Below are 23,448 nucleotides of genomic sequence, written 5' to 3'. Positions count from 1 at the left end.
TACCCCTACAGATTTCAGGGGTCTTGGTGTTCATAATGTGGCTGACAGAATGGGCTAAAATAAAAGTGGAGCCACTCTATCTGGCCCTCTGCCTGAGTTTATAAATAAAGTTTTATTGGCACACAGCCTATTGTCAGGTATCATCTGTGGCTGCTTTTACACAGTAGTAGAGTTAAGTAATTGCAACAGAGACCACATGGGCCTCCAAGTCTAAACTATTTACTCAACAGCCCTTTCTGGAAAAGTAATGATTCCCAAACATGGAGTGCGCCACCCCTGAACCACCAGGGGCCCTTGTTGATCATCTGGATCCTGACTCCTCCTCTGCAGATCCCAGAGGCAGAAACTGGGGTCTTTATTTTAATGAGCTTCTCGGGTCATTGGGAAGAATCTAGAACACACTCTGGCCTCTCAGTGATATCTTGTGAGGTTCACATCTGCTAAGCACTGAGGGCTGTTTCTCAAGGCCACCTGACCAGGGTCTCTCCAGGTAAATCTGTCCTCAGACCGTCTGCATAGAAACAGCTCACCTGGGTATTCACAGCAGGTGCATATCCTGCTCCCACCCCTCTGCCGGGTGGGCAATCTGTTGTTTTAACCACAGCTGAGCCACAGACAGGCTATGCGGCAGGGTCCATGCCTGGCACAGCCCCAGAATGACCTGCCCTGTGTCCTAGTCTCTCCCAGCTCAGTCCTTCCAGGTTCCTCAGGCTCAGAGCCCTGAGTGCCATGCGGAGGCACCAGAGGGGTATTGGTTCCCCTTTATCCCTGTCACTGCTTCACCTGTAACCCCATCTCAGCCCTGGAAACAACCCCAGGGGGCTGATGCCATAGGACTGGGGAGGGGTGATAGGAGTCTAGTGGGTTTCTTTAAACTAGTTGAAAAGAATTTTGATAAAAATATGTATTGAAATCAGAAACATCTGGGAAGTTTCTGAAAATACAGCCTCTTCTGGGGGTGATTCCTTTGGGAAGGGGAGTCCGGGCAGTTCTAGGGGCCTTCTCCCACCCAACAGGGGTTCCCAGATGAGTTCACTTTGTGAAAATCCATCAGTCTGGATGTCCTGGCCTTCTGCATGCATTATATGCTTTCCTGAACACATGTGTTTTGAAATAGAGGCTTTAGAAGGTAGGCTCAAGGTGACCTAGGGTCACCTTGACATACTGATGGAATTGAACTTGAAACCTGTATCCAGTTCCTGGGTGTCCCCTGCATTGCCCTTGGAATTGGTAATTTGTATAGGTCTTGTCATTTTTCTTCAGAAAGGCATAGTCTTGTGGCATTGTATATTTTTCTTGTTTAAAATGTTGATATATGAAGTTTAAGCATTTAAATTACAGGGTTTTTTTGGGAAAAGAAATAATTTCTAGGACTTCCCTGGTGGCCCAAAAGTTAAGAATCTGCCTGCCAATGCAAGGGACACAGGTTTGATCCCTGGTCGGGGAACTAGAATCCCGCATGCCGCAGACCTACAACTACTAAGCATGCGCACCACAGCTAGAGAGCCCATGTGCTGCAACGAAAGATATTGTAAGAAGCAACTAGGACCCAACGCAGCAAATAAATAAATGAACTAATTTTTTAAAAAGGAAATAGTTTCTGCCTGAGTAGAGACCCCCATCCATTTGGCATCTGTGTGGGCAGTGCCTATGGGCCCTGCACCTGCCTTAGGAAACGGAAGTTGTTTGAATGGAGGAAGGAATGATGAAATTCTTCCACGTGTCAAAGTTTAGGAACCAGGCTGCGAAGACAATTCTGTAAGTGCCTGGCTGTGTTGAGGTTGCTGTTTTTAAGCGCCTCATCCATGAAATGGATATTTTAGAGGACAGGGGCCTTACTTGTGTGACAGAAACGAGCATTGAGCAGTGGCAGCTCCGCACACGTTGTACCATTGGGAGGGTGAGCTCGCAGTGTCCTTTCTGCAGGATTTGCTTGCTGTTTTCATTTACAGACCCGTGTTCTCACATTAGCATTGAATGAGCATCCAAGTAGATCAGCCTGGCTTATTTATCTTGGGATTGATGATGTACCATGAAAGATTTTCAGCTTTAAATATTTACGGAGGCTTGATTTTGCATTATGATAGATTTGCATCCTGGATTCTTGCAACTTATGTAGAGGAGAGATGATGTTCCCAAGAGTGCTATTTACAGATAAAGAAGAGGAAGAAAAGACTAGAATCATGTTGCTTGAGACTTGTAAGGGTAAAGGGAGCAGGAGGGACTTTGCATTAGTAACTTCTCCAGAGAAAGAATCTGTAGGATGTATAGATGGGGAGAGAGGGATTGTAAGGCCTTGGCTCACATGATGATGGGGGAAATTTGCAGAAAGGGCCAGAGACCCAGGGAAGAGCTGATTTGATGGTGTAGTTGTATTGGAAGGCAGGAAGTCTGCTGGCAGAGTTTTCTCTTTGTCAAGGTACTGCAGGCTTTTCTCTGTCAAGGCATCACCTGATTAGACAAGGCCCACCCAGGTTATGGAAGGCCTTCTGCTCTATTCCAAGTCTCCTGATTTCTATGTTGATCTCATCCCCAAACACCTCAGGCCACCTGCAGGCTGCTATTGGACAGAACATAAGGCCGAAGCTGACCCACAGCATTAACCATGACAGACCTGTTCTGCTTCATAGGTTCACTGCTGGCCGCAGGTGGAGGAACCACCTGCCTCTTGAGAGAAGCAGATCATGTTCTGCATGAGCCACTGAGACTTGACTTAATAGGAAGAAGCATGCACATGGGTGGGCAGGAGCTGCACTTGCCGTGCATCACTGGCAACCCTGTTGTTTCTCACAGAGAGGAAATCAGAGCGGTCAGAGACGTGAGGATGGCCAGCCTCCTCTGCCTGCATGCTCTTATGAGTCATGCGCTTTAACCTCCCCAAAGCCTGGGGTACGGTGCCCAGCCCACCCCCATGGTGACCCCAGTGGCCTTCTCTATAAACTGGAGAGGAAGGCCCACCCAGGCTGCTGCACACCCCTGCCCTGGGCCAGTAGACTCCAGCTGAGTGAGGATTGATTTTGACATATTTCTGGGGCATCGTATATTCTGTGCTGATGTATTCAGATGCAGGATCCAGAAAAGCACTAGATTTGGACATATTCCAGACTGCCTTTCTCATTAAGATTCTCACCAAATGACATCCTCGCTCTTGGAAAAGCTACGAAGTGTCCATTTTCTTGCTTGGTTTTCTTATCAAAACTTGTTGCACAGATGTTTATTTAGAAGTGACCTGGAGCTGTGGCTGCAGGTCTTGACTGTGACGGTCTTGGTCAGTGAAGCCAGTCCCTCCAGACCACTCTGTCAAGGTGACTGGGATGGCTTCTCACTCTCTCCAGGTCCCCCAGACCACCTCAATTCAGCCACCAACCCTTCATGAATCAGGATGACCCTCAGACACACAGTCCACTTTTGGAAGTTGGCCTACAATCCCTCCTTTCTTCAACTCACTGGCCTTTTTCTCTAGAACAAGGGAGAGGAACCATATGTATATTTGTCATGAACAATAACCGGTGCTTTATTCAGTGGCTGCTTGCATGCATGATGCTGAGCCTTGGAGAGACTAGGGTGAAATGAACTCTGCGCCTGCCCTTCGCAGGCTCCCAGACAAGTGGTGGCCGTGACTTGTGCCCTTTAGGGTGAGGGAGCTGTGAGCACACGGGGCCACCCCTGAGCCCAGCTTTCCCTGCTGGACACAGCAATCCAGATGCCAGAGGTGGAGTGAGGGTTTGCTGGGTGGCCTCCCTGGACCCCTTCCTGTCCTCTTTAGACAGGTTCCCATGCAGGGACAGCCCTTGCCATGGTGGATCATGGCCTGACCGCAGAGGACACTGACATGGAGTATAGTTCACCTGACTCTCACAGTCCTAGTGGCAAAACAGAGAAACCCCCCATTTCAGGAGTCTTCTCCAGGAGGGTTTCACCCCCTCAACTTTAGAAACCCTTGGAGGCCAGAATGTTTTTCTATCTGTCCAGCACAACTCCCCAGGTTGAAGGCTGCTGAAACCATGCTTGCAACCAATAGTGTCTCCCAGAAGTCACAGTTGAATCCAGAAGTGCCTGTTGAAAGGAGGGAAAGGATGGAGCCCAGTAGTGCTGTTCCAAGGCGGGTGAGGGCAGTACTGAGCTGCAGCCGCCCAAGGAGAGGGGTGCAGTCCCGAGAGCAGCCTGGACAAGCAGAGGGAGCTGGGATCTGTGTGGGGGACAGACACCCCCCAACATCAGGATTAATATCAAAGGTGATGTCTTTTTGGAGGGCTCTGTTCCACATAGTCAGGCAGGGATCCAGGCTGTCTGCTCCATCCAGAGCCCAAGGACTCCTTGGTCACCACTGCAGGGACCCGCCCACTGGGAGGAACCCATGGCCAGAGCATCCATTGGCCAGAACTAGACTCATGGCCACTCAGAGAAACTGGCCTTTTCAGGGAAACTGAAACCTTGCAATATGGGGGTAGGGTCAGGGGTGGTGGGGACATGGGAGCACCTTCAGTTCTGGTGGTGGGACAGCGTGGCTCCTGAGGCACTGATACAGCTCCACCTCACAGATGCATGGTGGGGGATCCAGTGGTGTCAGCTGAAGTTTGCTCTGGCTGGAAATCTTGTTTATCATGTCTGCCCTGGTTATTTAGCTCTTTGGTGCAGAATGGATTTTTTTTTTTTTTTAAATAATGAGTGCTTGCAAAGAGCTTTAGCTTTAAAACACATACTTGTCTTATCTGAATGAGTGTTAGAACCAATTTACAGATGAGAAAACAGGAAGGTTAAACCACGTTCTCACTGGTCGCCATGGGGTGGAGTCTGTTGGAGAACATCCCTTTTCCCTTTCTTTCTTGTTTACAGATCCACAGATTTACTCAGAACAAATAATCTACCCAGCCAAAAGGCTTGTTTCCAGGCTCCCTTGTAGCTAGGTTTCACCAGACAATTAAGTTCTCACCAAAAATATTTCGTGGGAATTGAAGGTTTTTTTTTTTCCTTTCTTTGAAAAATTTTCCTTATACCTGCCCCAGCCCCTCAACTTCCTTCTTTCCTTGTTTTATCCTGTGTGGAACATAGAAGTGATGGCTGGAGGTCCAGCAGTCACATTGGACCATGAGGGGACTTTGAGGAGGGAAACCACAGGTACACAGCACAAAGAAATAGAGGAGGCTAAGTCTACATCATCCTTCTGGCCACTATATAATCTCCTGGATTGCACACCCCTAGCCTTCATTGACATGAGCAAATATACCTTTACAAGTTTGAGGGAATGTCTGTGTGTCCAGTTAAACTTAACGCAGTTTTTCCTGCTATATAACTTTTATTTTTTCTGGACATGATGAGTAAGGGGCACGTAGTACTGGCCCCATTTGCTGTCATGCTCTGTGGCTTGTGGTCACCTCTTTAGAACTCAGAGCACTCTGGAAAGTGGCCGCTTTGTGCTGCCCTCCCCGCTATGGGTGCAATGACTCCAACTAAATAACCTTATGGAAAATATTTAAGCCAGATCCAGACAACAGGAAGTGGTCCTTTTCCACATTACTTACTTCTGCCCAGATCTCACAGCATCACCTTCTGAATTGTTCTCCAGGTGCTCCACCTCACATGTTCCCACATCTGCATCTTTCTCCAAGCAGCTTCTGCCTATGCTCCAGGCTTCACATGGGACACTTGTTCTGCACAAATAATAGTAGATCTTAAATTCTCTTTGTCCCCTCAGTCCAAAGGGCAAATGGAAAGCCCCATCTTTAACTGTGGAATTGCTTCCCCCTTCAGCTAAATACAACGAGAAAGTGGATGGCAGGATACAGCTTATCAGGAAGAATCTAGAAATCGCCGTGTGTGATCTTCAGCACATGGAAATATCGCCACATGTTATTCTTAATTAATTATATTTTATTGAAGCAATTAGATGACTGACAACCTCAGTTAAGGACTAATGAGAGGACCATGTCTTTTCACGTGCTGCTGATCAGAAAGTGCAGCCGGGAGTCCCAGGGGCCAGGCACCAGGCAGGGAGGGTGGGAAGGATGCCCAGACACTGCCCAGAGGCCAGGCAGGCAGGGGCGTAGGACCACGACCCCCCACTGTCTCTGGTCCCATGGGTGTTTCTCCTCCTGACTCCGGGAAAGAGGCCCTGCATGCCCCACCTCGTTCCTCTGCTCTTTTTGCTCTTTTTCTGTTTGTTTTAATTTCTGAAAACAATGAGGACAGCTGTGAAGTCTGAAACAATGGCACTTCTGGGGAAAGTTGGGGTGATTTGTCTAATTTTCATGCCTTTCACTCTCCTCCCCAATGGTGGAACGGTTTTATGTAGAGGCATCAGATAAATTTCATGCTTCCTGCCTTTTCTGAAATATCCAGTGGCACCCAGTGCACCTGGCTCGGACCCAGGGCTCCAAGATTTAATGGTGATTGTGAGAGTCACGCAAGGAGATGTGATGATTCTCCACATGGCTGAGACTGAGGAAGGAAGCCGCGTGGGCAGGGGTTTGGGTGGAAGTGGCACCTTGTTCCCTTAAGGCCAGGTTTCCTGTTAACCTGCATCCTTTCCTAAGGGAAATGCCCAACATCCAGGGCTTTGAGGACTTTCAGTGGGGGAGGTCTTGTCATTTTTAGGGAGAACATTGTCAAGAAAATCATGGGCACAGTTGAGACACGGTCTAAACACCTTCTCTGGGCTGATTTTGTTTAGGGCCTGGCGACCACAGTTAAAGCTGTCTGTCCCCCATCTTTTGCACATGCCCCCCTAGGAGATGCAGGAGCTCTGGCCCCACTCCCCAGAAGCCACTCCAACCGCACTCCCCTCCTCTGCCCTCCTCGGGTCTGGCGACTTGCCTCTCCCTCTGTCCTGTGGACACCTTGCTGCTACCACTCCCGTCCCTCAAGGAGACCCCAGGCTTTATAAAGTGCCCTAAAATCCACCATCCCCACAGCACTGACACTTCCCAGCATGGGCTGGGTCCCACGTCTTAGAGACAGACCTGGGTGCCCACACCGGATCTTAGGGATCGTGTTCAAAAGCAAGGAATAAGAAATCAGAGTGACTGAACCACATACCCGTAGCTATGGCCCTAAGCCCCCATGTTCATATTATTAAAGTAGTTAATATTCTCACATCTGCGGCTGAGAGCAGGAGAAACCAAGACTGAAATAGAAGTATAATCCAAGGGCCTTGACCCCGAGTAATCATTCAGATAAGTCACTTTTCAGTGAAGAAGTGGTGAAATTGTGATTAGAAGTCATCAAAGGTGTGGAAGAACTGTACTCTTCTTTGTGGTTCATGAATAGTGGTGGAGATCTGTGCAAACACTTCACACAAGGGTTGGCCAGCTTTCCCTAAAGCGAGACAGAAACTTTCTTATGAAGAATTTCCCTAGCAGTTCTACTCCTGGGGATATTCACAGGAGAAATGAGTACATATATCACAACAAAAAAGTAATTTAAAAATGTTCAGGCATGTCCCCAGAAGCTTTATTCATATCTGATCAACACCAGGAGCTGCCCAGGTGCACACTCAGAGGAGAGTGGGTAAAAAGACTGGGGCACAGGTGTACCTCAGGATGCAGCACAGAAGTGGAGGGGAGGAGCTATTCACGTGACATGCATGGGGGTCGCCAGCAAGAGAAGCAGACCCCAAAGAGCACACACTAACCATTCCAGTTGCATGACATTGATAAATAGGCCAAACCTACTGTGCTAGCTTCCTATGGCTATAACAAGTTAACAGACATAGTGGCTTAAAGACCTAAATTCACCCTCTTACAGTCACAGAGGTTAGACGTCTAACCCTGTAGGGGGTCCTTGGGGTAGGTCCTTGGGGCCCTGTTCCTCTGGAGGCTCTGGGGGAGAGTCGGCTACCATGCTTCTCCAGCTTCTACAGGTGCCACATCACCCCATCCTGGGCTTCCATCATCACCTGTCCTCCTCTCACTCTTACCTGCCTGCCTCCTTCTTACAAGGACCCTTGTGATTACACTGGGCCCACCCAGAATCCAGGATCATCCCCCATCTCAAGGTCCTTAACTTAGTGGCCTCTGCCAAGTCCCTCTTGTCATGTAGTCACATCTTTACAGGTTCTGGGAACAAGGACATGGACATCTTTGGGGACCATCCTTCTGGCTCCCACACTAGTTGATGACAATAGAATAGTAGGCTGCCTTGGTGGGGAGGTGGTGCTTGTGAATGGACAGGAGTGCTGGCCATGTTCAATGGTCTGCATCACTGTACTGTTTACACAGGCATCTGCATTTGTGAAAATGATCAGGCTGTCACCTGAAAACCAGTGCACATTATTACTGTGTATGAGTTACACATCAGTACATATTTTTTGAAAAAGAAAAAAAAGTTAAGGTCAGTCCCCTGACAGACACTGCACTGTCCTTGTGGCACTGACACCCCCACTCTCAGTGGGATAAATAAAGAGCCAGATTCTAGTGTCAGTTTGCCATGATGGAGTGTGAGGCCTGGAGCAGAAGGAGGGTGGACAGAAACCCTGTTTTATGGACCTTCTTGGGTTCTGATTCATTTTGCATACAATGCCCATGGAAGGTACATGCTATTGGAAGGTAGAATAACTGTTTTTTTTTAACAGGGCCTCTGACAGTCTGTGGGCTTCCCAGGTGGTGCTAGTGGTAAAGAACCTGCCTGCTAATGCAGGAGATGTAAGAGACGTGGATTTGATCCCTGGGTCAGAAAGATCCCCTGGAGAAGGAAATGGCAATGCACTCAAGTATTCTTGCCTGGAGAATTCTATGGACAGAGGAGCCTGGAGGGTTATAGTCCATGGGGTCGCAAAGAGTCAGACATGACTGAGCACGCATGCTAACAGTCTGCAGGGTGGGCCTCTTACAGACATCTATGGGATGAAGCTCTCTGTGACCATTGGTGCCCTGGTCCCTTGTGTGTCCTCAGGTTGCCCAGCCAGACAACTACCAGGGGGACAGGTCCACCGGGGCCACCCAGAGTGCATTCCTTTGCAGACACCTACGTCCATCTGCTTCTTCACTCCCAAGTGTGACATTTAAGCTTCTGCATGATGAACAGCTTAGAAAACTGCCAGGCAGTTTTGTCAGAAGGCAGCACCATGGACATTTGCATGGTGTGTTTGGCTTCCAGGGCCCAGCTGGGCTGGCCCCCAACAGGGACTTCCCAATCTATCACTGACCTCAGAGACGCCCATGCCAGCCCTGCAGCTGCCATGGGGAGCATGGCCCTGACCTTGAGCTTATCCCTCATTCAATACCAGAGTCAGAACAGGCAAAGAGACATTGAAACAGCTGGGATTCAGAGAGAGGCACGCCACACCCCCGTAACGCTCTTTAAATACCTTCCACGTCGAAAGGGGTTCCCTCCCTCCCCAGAAGGAACTAAAATGTGTTCTTCACAGATAAAAATTTCAGACCAGACCAGCTCATCTGGATCAAATGTTACCTTTTTAAAGATGCAAATTGAAAATTAGCATCAAAACATGAGGGTTTGCTGGGGCCCAGGAAGGGCTTCATGCTCAGCAGAGCCTGAGCACGTCAGAAATCAGGCCCCAACCACCCCCAACCTGAGGTGGAGCTCGGTGTGTGCTGTACCTTCACTTCGTGTATTTTAGAGTTATTTTAAAAGGAAGCAGGATAAGAACTACTAAGCATGTCCTGAGCAGGAAAGAGCTTCTGTATATGAGAGATGTGAGCCCCAGAAATCATTCTGGAAAGATTTTAGGGACTATTCTATAACACTGCAATTTCCCCGTGGCCCTGAAATGTCATTTATTTTTTAATGTTCCCAGTTTAGAAACTTTGAAAGGGGATCAATCAAAGCTACCAAAGATACGGCATTAAGTAGCTGGGAATATTCGGTGTTTTAGAACGCTAATAACCGTAGTTCATGTCTGGGGACTCATAAACCACAGGCCGTCCTTGCGCAGACCTTAGAGGGAATGTCATTTCACCCTCTTTTCCCTGATGAGAACTAGGAAACTCAGAGAAGTCAAGCAACCTGCTCAAGGGCACACAGCTCAGAACTGAGCAAGGATCTCAACCAGCAAGTCTGAGTTCTGGGATCAGGCAGCTTCTTCTACACTGGGACAGGACAGACCTGTTGCAGGGAAGCCTGGTGACACTTCAGTGCCTTTGCCATAAGTTGTCATAAAAGAATACCTTGTGACCATAATCCATACATCCACTCAACCACCCGCTTATTTATCCACCCATCCACCTATGCATCCATTCCTCCATGTAACTATCCATCCACCCACCCCCCATGCATCCACCCATCCACCACCCACCCACTCAGGCATCCATCTATCAATTATCTATCCATCCATCACCCCACCCACCCATGCATCCGTTCTTCCAGCTATCTGTCTACTCACCGATGAATCCATCCATCTACCTATCTATCCACTTATCTATCCACCCATTCATCCACTTATCCATCCATCTATCCAGACATCCATCATTCATTCATCCATCCAATCAATATATCTGTCATCTATCCATCCAAACACCCACCCACTCACCCATGCATCCATCTATCCACCCATCCACCCACTTATCCATCCATCCATACATCCATCTATGCAAACAACCATCCATCATTCATCCATCCAGTGTATCCCTCATACATAACATCCATCCACCCACTCATGCATCCTTGCTTCCATCCATCTATCCATCCATTCATGCCTCCATCCATCCCGGATCATGGGGATTCTGCAGTCAACAAGGCTGACAGAGTCTCTCCTTTCATGAATCTAACATTCTTACTGTTTACTCTTCACCATCCTGTACCATCATCAGAATAGGAGACTGTGTGGTGTCCTGACCAGGGCCCCCAGAGATCCACCTTTGGGCTTATCTAGGGCGAGTCTGATCTCAGAACTGCATTAGTCACTCCCTCATGCAAGGAAAAGCTGCCTTTTGAGATGGAAAGACCTCAACAGAGCTTATGCCTGGATAATTGCCTTGGCACAACCTCAAGTGAGACTCTCTCATCTTCTTTATTTTAGTTTTTATACGGGCAGCTTTCCCACAGGGTCAGACGGCCCAGCTTCCACACGGAGGCTCAGCTGCCGGCTGGGCGCACTGTGTCACCGCCTCAAAGATGCCGCCAGCAGCCACCCCCCAACACGGCCCACCATATGCTCTGCATCTACACCGGGAAGCTCATTTCATGGAACTCTGGTGCAGAGCAAGTTTTCAGCTAAAAAAATTAAATGAAAATAAAGTGAGCAGTGAGTGCCAGACCTGGAAGGCAAGCAGCATGTGGATGGTGGGGCATGTGTGTGGCCGGGGTACATCCACACGTGGGCAGACAGAGCAGGCGGCCAGCAGGCATGGGCAGGGTGGACAGAGACTCAGGCCAGGCACTGGTCAGGCCCACAGGGTGTCTGACCAGCAGTACACTCACTCCTCAGCCTGACCCAGCAGGGGGACTGTGGATAAGGCCTCATCTCAGTGTGTGACCACGGGTTCATCCCTTCCCTTCTCTCAGCCACCTGCCTCATCTAGAAAGAGGTGAATGAGACCAAGCCCCCCACCCCCACCTCCACTACCCTTAGAGCCGAAGAGCTAGGCCCCTCCCTGTCATTCTGCTCAGCAGAGCAGACAGAGGACACTTTCCTTCACTGAGACAACCAACCCTCCCCTGCAGGCACCAGACACTCTCTCTTCTGGGGTTGCCCCAGCCTGACTCATTGCTGAATCCTGGTAGGCAGGTGACTATCTGTCTTCAGTCTGGTCTGTTGTTGTTGTTGTGTAGTCGCTCAGTCATATCTGATTCTTTGCAACTCCATGGACTGTAGCCTGCCAGGCTCTTCTGTCCATGGGATTTCCCAGGCAAGAATACTAGAGTGGGTTGCCATTTTCTACTCCAGGGGATCTTCCCAACCCAGGGATCGAACCTGTGTCTCTTGCATTGGCAGGCAGGTTCTTTACCACTGAGCCAACCAGGGAAGCAGTCTAGTCAATACTAAGAAAAACAAGGGAATTTCAGTGAGTGTTAACAAGAAAACCTGTGTGCAGGGCATGAACCAAGGGTGACTGGGGCTGGCTAACAGTGTAACTGAAAGTGAGGTCTGGTTGCCTGCTGCTCAAAAGTCAGTGAAGTGGCCAGGCTGGTGGACAAGATAGTTTGCTGTATTTTGGATGTCGCAACCTGGGGGGAGACGCTTGTCCTCAGGCCCCATGTGGGTCTCTCCTCTTGGGCACCTGGGTCTGTAGCAGCCTTGTCAACTTCTTCATCTGGAAGTCTGCTTTCTATCTATGAGTTTGGCTTCTCTCAGGACCCCCATAAGTGGAATTATATAGTATTTGTCTTTTGGGGACTGACTTATTTCACGTGGCATATTGTCCTCAAGGTTTGTTCACATTGTGGCATGTGTCAGAATTTCCTTCCTTTTAAAGGCTGAATAATATTCCATTGTGTATATACACCCTATATTCTTTACCCATTCCTCTTTTAATGGACACTTAGGTTGCTTCTATGTCTTGGCTATTGTAAGTAAGTCTGCAGTGGACCTGGGAGGCAGATATCCTTTCAACATCCTGTTTTCACTTTCTTTGGATAAATACCTAGAATTGGAGTTGCTAGATCATACGGTAGTTCTACTTTTGACTTTCTGAGACACCTCTATACTGTTTTCCACAGAGGCTGTACCAGTTTACATCCTCCCAATAGTGTACAAGGAATTCTCTTCTCCACACCCTCACCAACACTTGTTAACTCTTATCTTTTTGGTGCAGCCATCCTAACAGGTGTGAGGTGACATCTCATTGTGGTCTTTTGATCTGCATTTCCCTGGTGACTGGTGATGCTGAGCATCGTCTCATGTATCGTCTCTGTTGGCCACCTCTATCTCTTTTTTTCGGAAAAATGTCTACTAACGGTCCTTGATTATGTTTAATGACTACATTAATATTATTTAGTCTCCTTTGACTGTTTTTCTTTGTTTCCACATTTCTCACTTTTCTAATTAGCTTATTCTTTGACAAAAGTTTTCCACAGAAAAGGCAGGCAAAGGACCTGGAGGGTAGAAATGGACAATAGGGCCTGGCTCTGTTTTAGTTTTATTTCTTCCTCTCTAATTCAGACTCCTTCTATTTCTTTCTCTTGCCTACTTGCTCTGACTAAGACTTCCAATACCATGTTGGATGAAAGTGGTGAGAGTGGGCATCTTTGTCTTATTCCTGACCCTAGAGAGAAAGCGTTCATCTTCTCAACATCAAATATGATGTGAGCTGTGGGCTTGTCACATGTGGTCTTTATTATGCTGAAGTACAGTCCCTCTATGCCCACTTGCTGGAGAGTTTTTGTCATGGGTGGATGTCAGACACAAAGTTCTGAATTTGATTTGGGGGATATGGGTTTATGCATTTTAATTTAAGGCAGTATTTTTAAGCTGGTAAAATCTGGACTATTTTTTCCCAGCTCGCTGCCCTTGGGGAGGATTGAACGTCTGCACAGACACAAGGGTGAACATCTCTGGGCTGGCCCACATGTTGCATGGAATGACTGTGGACCCAAGGAGAGGCAGAATTGAGGAGGTGTTTGGAAATTCTCATTTTGAATTCAGCAGGACCAGCCCAGCCTGGCATTACTGCTCAGTAGAGAAATACGAGGCCCGCAGAGCTGACCACAGCACTGTGGGTGAGACTCAGATTCTGTGGCCCAGCTCCTTCTCCTAAAGGAGAGGCCTGTCTTGAGGGCCGTGTAGTCCAGGCCTCCCTCACTCCCTCCCCTCCTTCCCACACCAGCTCTTTCTTTCCTCCCTCCTTCCCCCACTCCCTGTACCACCAAACCTGCTGAGGTCACTGTTTCTACCTGAACCAGCGGTGGGGTATACAATATGTACCAAAGCGCCAGCTGTTTCCTCTGAAAATATTGTGGGTGCAAGTGAGTGCTTCAGGAGTGACCATCAGGCCATCTGCACATCCTCGTCTGAGCTGATTGTTACCAGCAACTGCCCCACACACCGGCCCGTCTCCAGCCACAGCACGTTTATATACTGATATCTGAGGATGCTGAATTGAACACAGTGCACCTGGGGGGCATCTCTAGTTGCTTACTTCTCAGAATGTCAGTCGGTTTCTCCAGACTTGCACTGTTTGTTTTATTGCTGAAATAGTCCCGGGGGGGCTGGAGACAGACTCCGAGCGTGTACAGTGGGGTGGGGGTGGGGGCACACACCTGGACCTGACCCTATCCCTGAGGCCCCTCAGAGGTCATGCTCAGGAAGCCTCTGTTCTGAAGGTACCACCAGAGGCCTGACCCCTCCCTGTGTGCAGAGCCCTGGCTGTCTTGGTCCAGCAGTCAGGCCATGACAGCCGGCCATCTTGATGCTCCTGATGTTTGGGAAAGAGAGGAACCCTCTACCCACTAGGCTTCCAGTCTGGACACTTCCTACCCTGTAGGAAACATGTGAGTCCAACCCTTCCACCTCTGCTCCCTGCTCCACAGGCCTGGCTATCTCTCTTTCTCTGCCCCTGTCCTTTGCCCCTGCTGTTCCCCTTTGGCGAATGCCAGCTCTAGTTGTGAATTGCAACTAGAGATGATCATACTAAGTGATGCAAGTCAGACAAAGACAAATATCATATGGTATCATTCATATGTAGAATCTAATTTTTTAGAAAGATACAAATGAACTTATTTACAAAACAGACTTACAGATATCAAAAACAAACGTACAGTTACCACAGGGGAAACATGGGGTGGGGGGCAGATAAATGAGGAGATTGGAATGGACATATACACACTGTGTGTGTGCATGCTCAGTCACTTCCGTCATGTCCACCTCTCTGTGACCTCATGGACTGTAGCCCACCAGGCTCCTCTGTCCATGCGATTCTCCAGGCAAGAATACTGGAGTGGGTCGCCATGCCCTCCTCCAGGGGATCTGTCTGACCCAACGATTAAACCCACGTCTCCTGCATCTCCTGTACTGCAGACAGATTCTTTACCGCTGAGCCACCAAGCTGCTCCACATACACACTACTATATATAAAATTGGGCTTCCCCAGTGGCTCAGCAGTAAAGAAACTGCCTGCAGTGCAGAAGACATGGGTTGAATCCCTAGGTTGAGAAGATTTCCTTGAGAGGGAAATGAATACCCACTGCAGTATTCTTGCCTGGGAAATCCCATGGACAAAGGAGCCTGGCGGGCTACAGTCCAAGGGGTTGAAAAAGAGTCGGACATGACTTAGCGGCTAAATAACAAATATATAAAACAGATAACCAACAAGGACCTACTGTAGAGCACAAGAACTCTACTGAATACTCTGCAATGGCTTTTATGGAAAAAGAATCTAATAAAAAGAGAATTCTGTGCTGTGTTTAGTTGCTCAATGGCATCCAACTCTTTGTGACCCCACGGACTGTAGCCCACCAGGCTCCTCTGTCTGTGGGGATTCTCCAGTCAAGAATACTGGAGTGGGTTGCCATTCCCTTCTCCAGGGGATCTTGGAGCGGATCTCCAGGAGTCCGCCGCAGAGACTCTGAGTCAGCGGGCCCCAGACAGGTCTTGGGATCCCAAATTCCTCCCAAACTCCCAAGAGGAGCTGCCCTGCTCAGTTTTGGACCACACCGGAGATGCCAGGGCCGGGACGTCGAGAGCTCTCCAGCGCCTTCGTGCCGTGGCTCTTGCCGTGATACTTGATAATGCTCCGGTAAACCCTCTGTTAATTAGACTAAGCAGAGCTAACGAGAGAGTGATTTCTAGGGCACATCTTAAGGGTTCTTGGACTGGGTGTGTACCTGCAGAGATGGGAGTGATACGGTTTTTCCGTAGCTTCCTCTCCGCTGCCCCTGCCCTGAACGTGAGTCTGCACTCCGCTTTGAAGCCCGCTCATCAGTGTGCCGGGCGGCCTTCTGCCTCCAGGCCATTTATAGTGCCGAAGCTTGTGAAGCTAAAGCAGTTTGATGTGTAATTGCAGCAGGAAATGGGGAGCCTGCTGAGCATGGCAGGATGTAGCGCCTTATCACCCTTTATGTGCAGCGACTGCTCGCCGCAATTGCCGGCAGATCCGCACCATCGACACGACGGTGACATTTTTCATGGGCCGCCGTGTTCTGAATCAACACTGCAGCCTGCGATTAGAGGAGCACAGAGAAGGAAACAACCGCTGACGGATCCGTCCCAAGGCCCGCCCCCCTTCTTAGTACCTGCTGTCTGGTGTGATATGCAAAACGGCTTCTCCAGAAACATTTCACCTTCCCATCACCTGAAATTGAATTTTATTTGGTGGCCTGCATACAATTCATAACACTTCTCCAATACACTTCAACTCTCATTTAGCTAAAAGTGTATTCTTTATTTCCTACCTTCCAAGAGACAGAGAAAGATGCCTGAGAGCTCTTGTGTGCCGACAACCCCCAGGCCCCAGTTTCGCTAAGGAACTGGGTTTTAAACTGTTCTGTCTGCTCCATAGCAAGAGGTGCCCACAGCCCAAAACACCCTGAGATGAGATCCCTGCTTCCAGGGAGGTGCCACCAGCAGCACTGATGGAGGGTTGTTCTGGTTGTGTCTTTCTGCTCAGCTGTAACATGCCGCTTCCTCATTCAAAAGTGAAACTGGACACGTGCTGGGGATCACCTGCCAAGTACAGCACATCCTTCAGGGGTGGATGGACCTCAATTTTAAAGGCTCATTGAAGTAGTTTTCTTTTAAAGTGGTAGTCGCTCAGTCATGTCCAACTCTTTGCGACCCCATGGATAGTAGCCCACCAGAATCCTCTGTCCATGGGATTTTCCAGGCAAGAATACTGGAGTGGGTAGCCATTTCCTCCTCCAGGGGATTTTCCCAACTCAAGGATCAAACCCAGGTCTCCTGCATTGCAGGCAAATTCTTTACCACTGAGCCACCAGGGCCCAGTTTTCTTTTAAACAAACAAGCAAAACCCCTCTCCCCCACAATTTCAGGTAAAGTACTGAATGGGGGAAGATCTCCTTGACAAACCTGAAGTTCCAATGTAGGAGAAAACCTTGTTTGGCCAAAATTATTCTAAAAAAAAAAATTAAGTTTACTGAGATAAAATTTACATACAATAAATTCTGATCCTTTAAGTGTACATTTCAACGATGCGTTCTGACAGATGAACACGCTCGTGAAGCCACCACCATAACCAAGATTTAGAGCATTTCATCCCGTCTGAAAAGCTCACTCTGCCACTCTGCAGTCAGCCTCCTCTCTGCCATCCCCTGGCGGCACTAATCAGCTTACTGTCACTATAGATTAGTTGGCATTTTGTATAATTTTATAGAAATGGAATAATTTGGTGCCTGGCTTCTCTCCCCCTGTTTAATGACTCTGGGATCTGTCCGAGTTATTTGTGTATCTGTCATTTTCTGTTGCTGAGTAGTATTCCCACGTATGGAAACACACTTGGTTTATCATTCACCTGCGGGTGGATGTTCTGCATGGTTTCTCAGTTTCTGCTATTGTGAATAAAGCTGCTCTGAGCACTTGGATCTAAGCCTGGTATGTTTTAGCCATCCTGGGTGAGCCCCTAAGAGTGGGACAGCTCCTGGTAGGGGTTATGTTTAACTTTCCCAACAGTTTCCCAATGCAGTTGGACTATTTTATATTCCTGCCGGCAGCCTGAGAGTCCCACCCTGCAGGTGGTATGGTCAGTCCTTTAAATTATAGTCTTTTTGATGAATGTGTCATGTGAGACCTGGGTGTTTAACTCTCATTTCCCTGGAGACTCATGAGAGAAACTCCATGGACTGTAGCCCAGCAGACTCCTCTGTCCCTGGGATTTTCCAGGCAAGACTGCTGGAGTGGGTTGCCATTTCCTACTCCAGGGGATATTTCCATCTAAACCCAGCTCATGTAGAGACCCACCAACTGTGTGTTTCAGTAGGTATTTCTTGGGTGGTATGGCTTTTTTGTGTCAGGACCATCAGTCTCCTCCCAGGGAGTCTGGTTGTACTCTCTGTGATCAGTCATTCTTCAGGGACTTGACCCTGGGTTGTTGTTGTTCAGTCATTAAGTTGTAGCCCACTCTTTGAAACCCCATGGACTGCAGCACGCCAGGCTCCCCTTTCCTTCACTATCTGCCAGAGTTTGCTCAAACTCATGTGCATTGAGTTGGTGATGCCATCCAACCATCTCATCCTCTGTCATCCCCTTCTCCTCCTGCTTTCAATCTTTCCCAGTATCAGAATCTTTTCTAATGAGTTGGCTCTTCACATGAGGTAGCCAAAGTATTGGAGCTTTTGCTTCAGCATCAGTCCTTCCAATGAATATTCAGAGTTGATTTCCTTTAGAATTGATTGGTTTGATCTCTGTGCAGCCCAAGGGACACACAAGAGTCTTCTCCAGCACTACAATTTGAAAACATCAGTTCTTCAGTGCTCAGCCTTGTTTATAGTCCAACTTTCATATCCATACATGATTACTGGAAAAACCATAGCTTTGTCCCATGATGGATGCTACATAACTCTTCTTTGGTCACTTGTCCCTACAAGTGTCAGATGTCTCATCAGCCAGTAATTCATGGAACTCACACTTGACCCCTGGATACCTGCCCAGTCAAGAGCTGGCTTGCAGTTCATACTGGCCATGGTTCCATGCTGGTTCCGAAGGTTCCCATCAGATTATGCACAACCCGATTCAGCTCAGCTCTGAAAAGCGCTGAATGAGCCTGGGCTCTCTCTCTGCATTTGAGAGAATAATAGATCCATGGGAGAATTCATTTGTAACTCTAAGCCCCGAGTTAAAGACGTCTCAAGGGATAAACGTGGGTGATTTGTGGAACATTGTGATGCATTTATGAGATAGATGGCACGTTACGCGTGTGCAGTGAGACTAGATCAGGTTGCATTAGAGACGTTGGGCTCCTCCCCACCTAATCCACTCTCCTGGGGGAAGAGGAGGCCAGCTGTACAGAGCGCTCAGGGTGAGATATGGCGGTGGAAATCGCCTCCGTGGCACCTGTCCTGGAGCAGGTACTTGCGTTAAGCGCGTTAGGGGACTTGATGAACTCTTACGCGCTTCATGGGATGCTTCATTTCCAGGCCCAGCCCCACCTCCTCACCCTCAGGACACCCATCTTGTGAGTGTGACGGCACGAAGGTAGCGCCGGGCCCACAGCAGCATCCAGACGGCCTGCGTGATCCTGGGGGCTCCTTCCTCCGTGGCTGCCCCTCATTTTGGCCCCAGTTTCCTTTTCCTGCTCCTTCCACACCTTCTTTCTGATGCTTGTCTTGTTAGGGTTTCAGGTAATTTAATCCTTGGCTTTTGGGACCCCCGCCCCCCTCCCATGACACAACATAGATAAAATGTGAGTTAGTTTCCTTCTCTTTGTCCCAGCGCAGCCTTTGCCCCCACTGCTGCCCACACATACGAAGCTGGATTGACTGACTGTTTGCTCGAGCCAAATTGTATAGGCAGACATGGTTTTTATTCTGAAACCATGGGGCCATAGGATTCATGGGATTGGTTTTTGAAGAAACTACGGCATCTGCGTCTGCGTGATCTGTGTGAACCTTCAAGATACCCAGGTGTAGATTTCTCTATGAGCCCATTTCTAGCAACCAGGTCTGGCCATCAGAGGCAGAGGAAGAAGGATTCGAACCTGCAACTCTGAGACCTGGCGTGTCTCCCGCCCTGAGCATAGCCCCCAGGCTTTCACTCTTGAGGCTCTTACCCAGGACTGGGGTCCCCAGGAGGGCTCTGCTGGGCCCCTCGCCCTCCAGGGATACCCAGTCTAGCCTCATCTCATGCCCCTACCTGGCGCACAGAAGACTGAAGGGATGAAGGACCGAACGTGAGGCTTCAGAGACACGACTGGGAAGGGGACATTAGACCGAGGGTCCGGGAGCGGGGAGCAGGCAAGATGCCAGGACAGGCCTGAGCTGACACAGGCCCTGCCCTGTCCACACGAGCCCTCTCCTCTCCAGGAGGCCCGGGCAGCTCTTACTCCAAATGTGAGGTGGGACCTAACAGCCCAGCTCAGCCCACAGGACACAGCTGGGCTCTGCTGTAGCCTCCCTGACTTTGCTCACTGTCTGTCCCCAGACAGGTCACCTCACTGTCCTGGCTACATGTCCTGGTCACCTCTTGGCTCTTGCCCACCCCCCACCCCTGCAGGGCCTGACGGCTGAGCCCATCCTTTGGGTGAGTTTGCAGCTCTGTTCTGGAGGCTTGTGCCCAAGGACAAGCTCAGAACCTTCAACAGCTGCCATAGCGAGAGGTCACAGGGTGCGTGGGGCCAGAGGTTGATGCCTTCCCATTAGTCACAAGGACCTGCCAAAGGCTGTAGGTTCTCACCGTGGAGGGAAGAGGACCCGGTGCACCCATCTAGGTGTGGGGAAGAGTCCTTCTGGGCCTGTGGTGCTAGTATGGGACTCCCTGACTTCTGGGGTCACCTCCTCCCTGACCTCAGGACCACCCCCTCCCTGACCTTGGGAGTCACCACCTCCCTGATCTTCAGGGTCACCTCCATGATCTTTGGGGTCACCTCCTCCCTGACCTTTGGGCCACACTGTCTCCTCTCTGTCCTGCCCCAGAGCCTGTGCACAAGCTCTTCCTTCTGCCCTTTCTTGGCCTGGTTGGCTCTGCTCACCCCTCAGGTCCTCAGGGAAGCTGCCCCGACCTCTCCTTCTGGGTCAGGCCCCCTAGTCTCAGGTCTGACTCACTTTGTCCCCTCTCTGCAACCCTGTCACCAACACTGTCACACAGGTCAGCGCGAACTGCATTTCAGCTCAGCCCAGCCCACGCCAGCCAGGGGTCCTGCAATTCCATCCTGACACTGCCCACCAGAGTTATCTCAGACCCCACAGGTCGAGGGCAGATTTCTCTTCTTCTGATGCCAGCCCCAAGTCCTGAGGCATCTCCAGGCTGCCTGCATTTCCGGCCAATTGGGATATAATTACAGACTCCCCATGTCCCCTTCCCAGATTCAGTATTCAGTAGAAAGACTCGCAGAGCTCAGGCAGGCAGCGCCTGGGGTTACAGCTTTACTATGAAGTGTGTGGGGTTAGGTCTAGGAGGCTGGGCATCCCGTCCAGCCCCGCCCCCTCAGATCAGGGCGCCCCCTCCCCACACACCAGTGTGTTCACCAACCAGTGAGCTTCTGTGTCAGCATTGCTGTTGGGGCTCATGACTGGTGTGGTTGGTTGCATCACTGGCCTTGTGACTACCCGCCCCAGAGGTCAGGCCTGCTCAAACTCCCAGCTCTCCAGGCCCGCGGTTTGTCCTTCTGATGACCAGCCCCCATCCTAAGCTAGAGCCCACAGTGAGTCAGCTCATCAGTCTAACAAAGACACTCCATCACTCAGGAAATCCCAAGGGCTTTAGAAGCTCCCTGCCAGGGACCAGGGACAAAGGCCCAGTTCTTACTACACAACAGTGTGTTTGTTCCATTCTTGTCTGCCACCCTCAGCAGGCTCGGGACAGGCAGGGCCTTGCCCGTTTCTCCTCTCTGCTGTATCTTAGCACCCCGCACAGTGCCTAGAACACAGGGGTGCTCCCCAAATATTAACACTGAAAGGAGGCAATCAGTCTGAGTGATAGGAGCAGAGCCAGTGGCAGACTTGGGAGCAGACAGGAGAAAAACTGTCCACCAAAACGCATCTTTGAAGATCAGAGTGCAGGCCCCCACCACCCTACAAGCACCCCACCACCACCAACCACCACCACTTCTGTCTCTCACTCTTTTTAACTGTTTCTCATCCAGGGAAGACATCCTAGGCCCGTGAGAGGAATCTGTTTATTTACCTTGATGTCATTTTTTCCCCCCTTTTTGGTGTGTTACTATTTTCCTCTGGCAAGATCCTTATTTTCTTTGGAATGGTGCTTAAAATGATAGCATTTAGCTGCCGTAATAGCAGCTCTGCCAGCTTCTTCCTGTGACACAGCAAAATTGCTGTGACCAGCAGAGACACCTCCTCCTCCTCGGCAGAGCGAGCTGCCGCCCGGGCACTGATTGCTAAGTGAGGTTTCGGGGCCACTCCTTTCATCCTGAGTGCAGTTGTAATCAGAGTTTCAGCAACACGGACCATGCTGAGGGGAGAGAGAGCCCACCGGCCAGGCTGACTTTTAAAAATGGATCTTCGTGTGTTCAGGTAACAAAAAAATGAGAGGGTTTTTCTTCTGCTCCCGTGTCACTGCCTGGTGGTTTCAATTGTGAAACTAGGGTCCGCTGCGCTCCATCTAAGGGGGATTAAGTCGCTGGGGTTCTTATAGTGATGACACCGCTATGGACCCTCCCATTGTGCAGACACACCCCCGAGACCGATGAGAAATTCCACTGGGTCTGTGCCGTCCCCTTAGAAAACTAAAGTCACACCCGGAATTCCAAAGGGACTGGCTGCTCTCGGTTAGTCAAGTGAGCGCTCGTGCTTAGTCACTCGGCCATGTCCAACTCTTTGCGGCCCCATGGGCTGTAGCCTGCCAGGCTCCTCTATCCATGGGATTTTCCATGCAAGAATACTGGAGTGGGTTGCCATTTCCTCCTCCAGGGGATCTTCTCAACCCAGGGACTGAAAACCATGTCTCCTGCATCTCCTGCATTGGCAGGAGGATTCTTTACCACTGAGCCACCTGCGAAGCCCCAGAAAGCATCCTCCGTTAAGGCTGGACATGCCTTCCGCTTTGTGCCCCCGATGTGCATCACGGCTACTCAGCTCTGCCTCAGGGCAAGGAGACAGGCACAGGTGGATGTCTGGATTCCAGCAGCATTTCTTCCCCACAACAGTGCAGACTACTGGGACACAAGAGTGGTTTATCAATACCTGAGCCAATCTCTTCAACAGCTCTGATTCAATGTCCCAGACTAGGGACTTCCCTGGCTGTCCAGTGGTTGAGAGTCTGCCTTGAAATGCACAGGGGATTCAGGTTTGATCCCTGGTCAGGGAACTAACATCCCACATCCCTTGAAACAGCTAAGCCCATGCACTGCAACTACTGAGTCTTTAGGCCCAACAAAAGATCCTGCATGATGGAACTAAGCCTGGACACAGCCAAGTAAATAATGAAATAAATAAAGATTTTTTTTAAATGCTCCAAACCAGACAAAATTTCCTTATATTTCCCTAATTTGTGGATCACGTTTTACCAATTATGGCTTACATGAAAGGCCCAGCACTTGAGAAGATTTACTGTTTCTTCAGTTTATTCTTTCATGAAGATAAACATCCCCACCAGTAGGAAAATGCAGCCTCTGTGAAGAATTCATGTTAGAAAATATGAAACCCCTCCCCGCCCCCATCTTGTGAGCCTTATTCTTCTGAAAAGCCAGGAAAGCTTTCTTTACATCCCAGTTTTATAGCGTGTGTTTTGTTCTCCTACCAAAGACCTCATAAATCAATTGGACACATTTTGCTATAAAAGAAATATTTTCTGTGTGAAGTATTTTCTTCAAGATTTTCTTTTTTATCAGGGGTTTTTAAAAGTGCAAAATGACACATGGATATAATTGGTTGGCCATAGTCCTTAACTGTGGGTATCTTAACATCTCAGCTTATGCAAAATTTGAGTGT

At 49.4% G+C, this 23,448-nt stretch overlaps 1 protein-coding gene across 2 annotated transcripts in view; it reads left to right on the top strand.

Moving 5' to 3' along the window:
• CDH4 (cadherin 4) overlaps window positions 1-23,448 on the top strand; it is a 475,216-nt gene that overhangs the window by 112,712 nt on the left and 339,056 nt on the right. The window lies entirely within an intron of this gene.

This window comes from Cervus canadensis, chromosome 10 (assembly GCF_019320065.1).
Source record: "Cervus canadensis isolate Bull #8, Minnesota chromosome 10, ASM1932006v1, whole genome shotgun sequence".
In the NCBI taxonomy this organism is placed as follows: Eukaryota; Metazoa; Chordata; class Mammalia; order Artiodactyla; family Cervidae; genus Cervus; species Cervus canadensis.
The sequence above is the reverse complement of the archived record's forward strand: the minus strand, read 5'-3'. Positions and strand labels throughout refer to the sequence as shown.